The 9,707-nt window shown below is 41.1% G+C and overlaps 1 long non-coding RNA gene across 1 annotated transcript; it reads left to right on the top strand.

Moving 5' to 3' along the window:
- The first annotated feature begins 4,255 nt into the window (after window positions 1-4,255).
- On the top strand, window positions 4,256-9,507 carry LOC110527421. Its single transcript, XR_002474132.2, has 4 exons — window positions 4,256-5,012; window positions 6,170-6,319; window positions 6,485-6,579; window positions 8,614-9,507. It is a non-coding gene; the product is annotated as an uncharacterized LOC110527421 (long non-coding RNA).
- The last annotated feature ends 200 nt before the right edge of the window (window positions 9,508-9,707 follow it).

Below are 9,707 nucleotides of genomic sequence, written 5' to 3'. Positions count from 1 at the left end.
TTGTTACGTCTTGTTGTGCCTGGAATGTAAAATAATGTTATTAACCGGTTCTCATGCTTTAAAAATAACGCTTCTGTTCCCGGAACAGTATGGATCACTTTTGCTCCATGTTCTGTTTCTGTTCCTTAAAAAAAAACATAATTTTCTGGTTTTCGGGAAACTATTCCCTGAACCGGTTTCAACCCCTTCTCTTAAGGATTTCACTACCTGCATCTTCTTTGTATTGTTCTATGTAAGCTATAGCCAGTGTTGTTGGAGTGACAGTAGTATTGAAGACAAGTTTGAAGACAAGCCGCTATAGCTAACGTTTGCCTAAATGTTTCAACGACTATTTCACCAGCCATGGTATTTTTCATCCCTGTATCCCACAAAACACGTTAGGTAGCTAATAAGTTCATGTTAATTAATTGATAGATAGGGAGAGAGATAAGAGAGCAGTTTGAAGAGGAAGAGAGACCCTTCTTTGCGTGTGTGTACAGTATGTGTGTGTATTTAAAAAATAATTGGGTCTCCATGACTATTGACTTTAATGTGGACCCAAATAAAAAAGACTGATAAAGTACTGAAACATGTTTTTTTCCCTCTGGGTAAGATGGTGAAGGGACGCTCATGGATCTGGCGGCCAGCGCTGGATCCAACGTGGTCGTCACCATGGAGCATTCAAGTAAGGTAAATAAGATGACCTAGTAGTTTGTGTTTGTGTGTCTTAGAGATCTCTTTGTGTATGCTTGTCAGAAAGAGAGAGAGAGATAATAATCATGACTCTCAATATGAATCATTATTATCAAAATGAATTAAATCCTTCTTTGCCACTGCCATCCGGCCTTTAACAACACCAGGTCGCAGTCAACACACGACACTACACAGTCACTTTGTTGGCTTTTGCACACTAGTGCTGTACTATTTTGCTTACTTCTTGTAGTGTTGCATTGTTTTTACTTTGCCTTTATGACGTTGGCAACTCATTCTAATACCCGTTCCTGACAGCTGAATTGAAATGATTATCATAATTTTTGTCATCTTTCATGCCATCCAGTGTTGTAGATAGTCAAATCAATCAGATCTTTCTATAATGTTTTTCTTTTTAAGGATTTGTTGTTGATGATTCATAATCAGACTAAAATGTACATTATTTCAGCTCCAATTCAGATATTTGTATCTATTATTGTACAGTATAATAATGTTTTCTAGTAATGATTATTTCATGCAAACAATACCAGCAGTTGCTACTTTCAAAATAACAAATCTAGTGACAATCTCTTTTGAAACAAGCTGAGTGTTGGTGTTTTTCTCTCATGCCTCAGCGGAATTAGAAAAAAATCTTTGAATGCTGTTTCGTCAGTTTGAACTTTTTGGCTGCAGTCAACTTGAAAATCTCAGAACTCTGGTTCTGATAAAGATATCTCAGTTATCAAAAATCTAAAAGTCCAAATCTGACGAAGTGAAGGTTTTTCCCTCGGCCGGCTACACATATTTTCTTTGCCAATTCAACGTTCAAACAAATCATGTAAAGTACTATGATACTGTAGCCTACACTGTATCTGTCAACGTTAGTATGAAGAGATACGGGAGACAGGCACAGGAATGCGTAATAGTGTTTCTTTATTATACCCCGAATTACGACGTGCCGTGTAAGGGCACGGGGACGGAGACCAACCACACACGTACACAAAACACAGGGTTGAAACCCAAACAAAAGAGCAAAGAGCAACGGGCCAGTTGTAGCTGCTGAAGTTACGTCGTCTGACGGACCCGTTGTGGCGACGTCGGACGACCCAGATGCAGCTGCTGAAGTTGCAGCGACGCTGGACGGACCAGTCGAAGCGTCGTCGGACGGGTCATTCCCGCTGTCTCCCTCAATGGTCAATTATTCTGCCATGTTGGTAACAATGATTCGGGAGACAGGCACAGGAAAGCGTAACAGGGTTTTTTATTTTACTCAAATTACGGTGTGCCGTGTTAAGGCACGGGGACGAAGACCAAACACGTTACAAAAACACAGGGTTGAAACCCAAACAAAAGAGCGAGCAGTACCTCGAATAAATAATACCTGCACACAATGATTAACACATGGGACGAGACCCATAATCATCTGCGCAATCCACAAGGGCACGAAAGCCCAAAACACACAGCACAGGTACTCACACGCACCAACGGACATTGTAACAATAATGGACAAACACTAATCAGTTGGAATAGGGGACAGGTGTGCGTGGTGAAAGTTCCGGAGGGATCCGTGGCAGTATCCTTATAGAGCATGCAGCTCAGCCTAGAAGAGTCTACTGTACACCAGCCTCTCTTAGTCTGCCGCCGGAGTGTCTTGACAGGCACCCAACATATAAAACAGCATTTCATTCTGTGGAGAACAACTCACCAGAAGCACTCAAAATAAAAGAGTGGAAGTGGCGCTGGACACTCCGTGACTTATTTACTGGCATTGTATTATGTAGAGAGAAGAAGAGCCGGATATCGCTACAGGCAGCTAGCGAACATAATGGGACCCCTCTCAATCTTCCCAGGAGCGGCGTTGGATTGGCTGCGTCGGTTTTCACAAACACGATCCGATCAAGCACCCGGAGACATCGGCAACTAGACAGATGATTAGTCACTGTTAACAGTAGGGAAAAAAACACAGTGAGAGAGCGGATATTAATGATTCAATACAGTTGGGTGACAGATGATTCTGTTACTGCGTAGATAAAGTGTCAGTGGCCTTGTATCAATCATAATAGGCTTCTTATTGAGCATCAAGAAACATGTTTAATATCATTAAATCTAGATCTGTATCCCCCCTCCTATTTCTCCCTCCTTCCCTCCATTTCACATCTGGCAGTTATCCATGTGTGTAAGAGAGAGGAGATAGAGAGGGGGGGGGGGTGCTGGGGTGGGGGAGAGAGAGAGAAGGTAGGGGGAATAGAGAGAGAGCAAGAACGAGAGAGAGGAAAGAAAAAACTCCAGGGGCAATCATTCTTGGCAGTGCTCTGGCAGCTTGTGCGTTTTTGTAATTTCAGACTGTTTCACAGTGGCACCTGCAGCAAGGTGCAATAACGCTTTACGGACTGCTGCTGATGTCATCACATTTTGACAAACTTCTCAATCTGAAATGACCTTGGTCTGTTGACACTCGCCGGCCTCTGTCTGCCTCTCCTCTGCTGTTCGTCACTGTCCTTGGAGGGCGTTGAGAGAGACGGCTGCGTGTGTTTGTCTTTGAACACAAACCTCTATTGTACTTCTACTTTTGTCCTATTGAAACAGCACTACTAAGTCTGTTTCCATCTTCTATACTAGGTTTGTACATTTTGGGCTGGGTCTTGGTAAATGTAACTAGAAGGCTATCAAACTACAGAGACAGACAGGTAGACAGGCAGGCAGACATCAATTTGGATCTCTCCATCACACAGAGGATAAAAAAAGGATTCCCATCTCATTCCTCTTCTGCCTATCCCTCCATCCCTCCCTCACTCCCTACTGACCCCCCATTCCCAACCACACACAATACCAGGGTCTGGTCTGGAATCCTACAGGTTGTAATGAAGCCATTCCATCCACACCTGATTGGTTGACATTGACATCCCCTCTCCCCCTTCTTTGTCCATTGCGGTCCTCCATCCACCCATCCCCACTACCCACTGGACTAACACGGGTGAACTCGTGTGGAAAATGTGGTGTGGTGGTGATAATGTGAACTGTAAGTTGTCTTAACTAACATAAAACAACCAGGAAAACTACTAATTGGATGTAACCATTGGTAGGCATACATGATGTGATTCTGTAGCCGAGAGAATAATCACATCGTCTAACCTCTATGAACCAATGGAGGCTCCTCAGAGGAGGAAGGGGTGGACCATCCTCCTCAGTGAAATTAATGTATTATTGTGAAACATTAAAAAGTTATCCTTTTTAGATAAAACTAAACCAAATATATTCCTATGTCACCAAATAATTGATTGAAATACATTGTTTTGCAATGAAGGTCTACAGTAACTTCAAAAGCACTGTCTGGGGTAGCGCCATGGTGTAGCCTGAGGTCAGCTAGCGTCTGTCCTCCTCTGGCTCCATTGACTTCAATACAAAACCTAGGAGGCTCGTAGGCCTCACACCCTTCCATAGACATTCATGGTAATTATGACCACTTCCGGAAGACGCCCTCCAACCAATCAAAGCTTTTGCAGTATAAACTGACATGTTGTCCATCCAATCAGAGAATAAACCTAGTGTCTTGAATTGGGATTGTGTCACAGAGCATTATGGGTATTCTATGTGTTGAGAAATTTGGTGACATTGTTGGATTAAGAGTGAAGAATGATAGTTTAGCATTTTGGGGATATTATTCCATTAAAATTAGTTTTTTCAAATTACAGGAGATGGAGGAGGTATATTATGAATTGTTTTCTTGGTTTTAGAACTTTATTTTTGTGTCCAGTTAGTGCAATTTATTTAAACTTGCCTTGCTAACTTCAGTAGCTAGCTAGCTACCAGCGCGAATGTGTAGTTTTCTCTGCCAGAATGGTCAATGCTGCCGAAAATGTTATGGACTTTTTGTTGAAGAACCCCTTTCATTTTCTGGGGTACATGGAAAAGTTGCAAATTAAATGCAGGGGTCGACCTCTGCCTGAGCTCAGCTTCATGAAGGATGAAAAGTTGAGGGCGTTCAATACCAACTGGTATCAAAAGTATATCTGGTTAACAGGGAACTTTCATCGAAGCCGCATTTATTGCTGACCTTACCTGCTTTTTGGAAAGTCTGAGCCTTGGTCGAAAGGTGGGTACAGTGACCTGAAGAACATTGATCGTTCAGCTAAATGGCAAAACAGAAGCAGGGAGCATATAAATGCCCATATCAGATTCAAGCTTCTGGAAAAAAGCTGCATCGATTATGACAAAGGTCTGCGTATTCAAACTGCGCAACACAACTAGAAAGTAAGAAGAAACAGGGATATTATCAAGCTGCTTATCACGACGAGAGGTAAAGTTCCACCAACAAGGGCAACTACTACAAGGAGCTTGCAGAGGTAATTGCACGTTACGATGGACTAACACTTGCTGAACATATGGAACTCTCTGTCTTTTCTGCTTTGTCGAAAACAATTCCGAACGATTTGATAGCTTCCATCGCATCATCCATTACAAGTTAGATTAAAGGGAGCGGTTGACGCAGCGCATTTTTTCTTGTACACTCAAGTAGACTTTCCACTTTCTTCCGCTATTTATTTAGCAAAAATGATAACACATAATCACTCCGGACAGACACAAGCAAAAAGTCATTACATAAATGTTGCAGCAGCCTAGGCTACACCTAAACATGAGAAATCTGGGTTGAAAACAGTCTGATCAACTGTAGGCTACTAATAAGAGCAGATTGCATACAGCCTATGCACCCTGTCCATCTGGTCAGGGTAAACTAATTGGTAACGTTATGTATTAATAGTCCATTTGTGTGTCAGGAGAAAATATGTATGTGATCAAATTTAGTTTCTATTCAAAATTGGGCTGGCTTGGCTGCCTATATTTTTAAAATCCAAAACGATTAACTGGAATTAATTAATCAACATAATAGTGATGACAGATTTGAGTACATTTTTTATAAGGCCTACAGTTGCATAGGCCTGCATGATGAAAACATGCATAAAGCAAGCTCAGCCCTGTGAGGTCTATTGTCTATCAGTTGTTATCTATGTGTCTGGGTCGACGAAATCCCACTTCTAATCTTTTCTAAATATAATTTAGATGAACAAATAAAAGGTAGCTGCAGTTTGACAGAGTTTTCAGGGCCAGGAGTTTTTTTCAAACCATGTGACCTGATTAGGAAAACTGGTCACATCATAGCCCATATAAAAACTTTTTTACAACTGATTAATCACTGTCATACACTGTCATAGAGTTTTCCTAGTTATATAAGGAAAAACTCCAGGTCTCAGTGGGTAAAAATTGCCATCGCTCTGGGACCTATGGTGCCACCAGTCTGCTTGCAGTTGTCCGTTATCATCAGGTATGTGGATGATCAGGGCTTTAGTCAGGAACATTTCTTTGGATACTTTGATGTGTCAAGTGAGCGAGATGTGTAGTCCGTGTTTGACTTTATTCATTTTGAGACTTCATAGAGCAAGTCGTTGTTCAAACCTACGATGGCGCAGCTGTAATGGAATGTATCTGCTATTTGTATTTACAGCCAAGTCCCCTCCTGTTCCCTGATTTTAAGAGGTGATGACTACTCCACTTCACTACCTTTGTCAACTTTCTCCTGACATTAACTGAAGCCCCTTCTCATGTGCCCGCTCTTACACTGGCACGCACATTGAATACTTCCCCTCCAAGCACTGTGAGTACCCCTACAAATTTTCTCCCACTACTGTATGTAGAGACAATCACATGCACAATCACATTATTACACATCAGTGATTTTACTCCTTGCTTGGACTAACTCATTCTTAGCTCTTTTGTCTAACTGTGTAATGTGTTGTGTTATTGTTTTTTGTCTTCCCAGTCAAATCCTGTCCTGCATTGGTCAAGCCTCTGAACACCCCATCTCATGCCTCATACCTTCATTCAATCACTGCTGTGATCCCTTTCCAACATGGTGTAAGTAGCCCCCTCATTCCCCATAATATTGTACCATAAATGACTTTATTAAATGCTTTAGGTTAAAATAATTAGTCTTTGACGATTTTTTTAAACACACTTTGTTGTCTCCGTGCATTCTGCGCCTATACCGTGGGTCTCCTATCATCCTCAATTATTCAAGTCACCAGCCTCCACTGCTATGAACAGAGGTCCTCATAGAAAGTGGCACCAAACCGCCTATGTTGACAGCCAGGTCTCACGTAACACTGTAAATGTGAATTCAGATATTTACAGTTGAAGTTTACATACACCTGCAGAAGTTTACATACACATTAGCCAAATACATTTAAACTCAGTTTCACAATTCCTGACATTTAATCCTAGTAAAAATTTGCTTTCTTAGTTAGGATCACCACTTTATTTTAAGAATGTGAAATGTCAGAATAATTGTAGAGAGAGATTTATTTCAGCTTTCATTTCTTTCATCACATTCCCAGTGGGTCAGAAGTTTACATACACTAAATTAGTATTTGGTAGCATTGACTTTAAATTGTTTAACTTGGGTCAAATGCTTCGGGTAGCCTTCCACAAGCTTCCCACAATAAGTTGGGTGAATTTTGGCCCGTTCCTCCTGACAGAGCTGGTGTAACTTAGTCAGGTTTGTAGGCTTCCTTGCTCGCACTTTTTCAATTCTGCTCACAAATTTTCTATAGGATTGAGGTCAGGGATTTGTGATGGCCACTCCAATACCTTGACTTTATTGTCCTTAAGCCATTTTTCCACAACTTTGGAAGTATGCTTGGGGTCATTGTCCATTTGGAAGACCCATTTGCGACCCAGCTTTAACCAAGCTTTAACTTCCTGACTGATGTCTTGAGATGTTGCTTCAATAGATCCACATAATTTCCTTTCCTCATGATGCCATCTATTTTGTGAAGTGCACCAGTCCCTCCTGCAGCAAAGCACCCCCACTACATGATGCTGCCAACCCGTGCTTCACGATTGGGATGGTGTTCTTCGGCTTGCAAGCCTCCCCCTTTTTCCTCCAAACATAACGATGGTCATTATGGCCAAACAGTTCTATTTTTGTTTCATCAGACCAGAGGACATTTCTCCAAAAAGTTTGATCTTTGTCCCCATATGCAGTTGCAAACTGTCGTCTGGCTTTTTTATGGTGGTTTTGGAGCAGTGGCTTCTTCCTTGCTGAGCGGCCTTTCAGGTTGTGTCGATATAGGACTCGTTTTACTGTGGATATAGATACTTTTGTACCTGTTTCCTCCAGCATCTTCACAAGGTCCTTTGCTGTTGTTCTGTGATTGATTTGCACTTTTCGCACCAAAGAACATTAATCTCTAGGAGACCGAACACGTCTCCTTCCTGAGCGGTATGACGACTGCGTGGTCCCATGGTGTTTATACTTGCATACTATTGTTTGTATAGATGAACGTGGTACCTTCAGGCATTTGGAAATTGCTCCCAAGAATGAACCAGACTTGTGGAGGTCTAGAATTTTTTTTTCTGAGGTCTTTGCTGATTTCTTTTGATTTTCCCATGATGTCAAGCAAAGAGGCACTGAGTTTGAAGGTAGGCCTTGAAATACATCCACAGGTACACCTCCAATTGACTCAAATGATGTCAATTAGCCTATCAGAAGCTTCTAAAGCCAAGACATCATTTTATGACCCACTGGAATTGGACCCAACTTCTGACCCACTGGAATTGTGATACAGTGAATTATAAGTGAAATAATCTGTCTGTAAACAATCGTTGGAAAATTTATTTGTGGTATGTACGAAGTAGATGTCCTAACCAACTTGGCAAAACTATAGTTTGTTAACAAGAAATTTGTGGAGTGGTTGAAAAACGAGTTTTAATGACTCCAACCTAAGTGTATGTAAACTTCCGTCTTCAACTGTACATACAAAATAATACGAAATGCTCTGAGGCCAGGTTGATGGGGAAGGATAACGAATGTCCTTTGCTTCAGCTTCAATTCCATGTGCTAGGTTTTTTTTGGTCTTTCTCCCAACTATTTTACTCCACTGTCTACAGAAAGGAAGAAACGATGATCTGAACAAAAAGCAGTCAAGCAGTCAGTCTGACAAACACACACACACACCAGACAATAGATTCGAGGAGAAACCCACCAAAAATCCCTTCAGAACTTCACAGTCTGTCTTTTGTCAGGCTATCTAGCGCTGTGAACGCACGCTGATGCCCCACAGTAGGCCTCTGCTGCATATCTGTCTGCCTGTCCATCAGTCACGGTTGAGTCAAACATGACAGCCTCTGCCTGTGTGTCTGAGAGCGTTAAAGCACAGTGTAATCTGACAACACAAAGCAGTAAGAGCTCTAAAATAGCTATGAAAGCTCTACTCTGTACCCATTGTTTTAATAAAGCTCTACTCTTTAACCATTGTTTTAATAAAGCTCTACTCTAGCCATTGTTTTTAATAAAGCTCTACTCTATAACCATTGTTTCAATAAAGCTCTACTCTATAACCATTGTTTCAATAAAGCTCTACTCTATAACCATTGTTTTAATAAAGCTCTACTCTGTACCCATTGTTTTAATAAAGTTCTACTCTGTACCCATTGTTTTAATAAAGCTCTACTCTAGCCATTGTTTTTAATAAAGCTCTACTCTATAACCATTGTTTCAATAAAGCTCTACTCTATAACCATTGTTTCAATAAAGCTCTACTCTATAACCATTGTTTTAATAAAGCTCTACTCTGTACCCATTGTTTTAATAAAGCTCTACTCTGTACCCATTGTTTTAAAAAAGCTCTACTCTATAACCATTGTTTTAATAAAGCTCTACTCTATAACCATTGTTTAAATAAAGCTCTACTCTAGCCATTGTTTTTAATAAAGCTCTACTCTATAGCCATTGTTTTTAATAAACCTCTACTTTATAGCCATTGTTTTTAATAAAGCTCTACTCTCCTGTGACGACCGACTCAACAGAGTCCCTTTTAAGCATTAAAGAAGGGAGATGAAGTGAAGACATCAGCATCTGACTCCCATTGAGGGGGACTGGATGAAACTGATCTCCGCTTGTTTGAGTCATTAGCGAACGTTTGGGGCTCAGTAATAGACGGAGCACCGCACTGATAAGGGACGTTATACCCGCCATATTTTCT

This window comes from Oncorhynchus mykiss, chromosome 7, assembly GCF_013265735.2.
Source record: "Oncorhynchus mykiss isolate Arlee chromosome 7, USDA_OmykA_1.1, whole genome shotgun sequence".
In the NCBI taxonomy this organism is placed as follows: Eukaryota; Metazoa; Chordata; class Actinopteri; order Salmoniformes; family Salmonidae; genus Oncorhynchus; species Oncorhynchus mykiss.
This window is presented reverse-complemented; position numbering and strand designations above follow the sequence as displayed.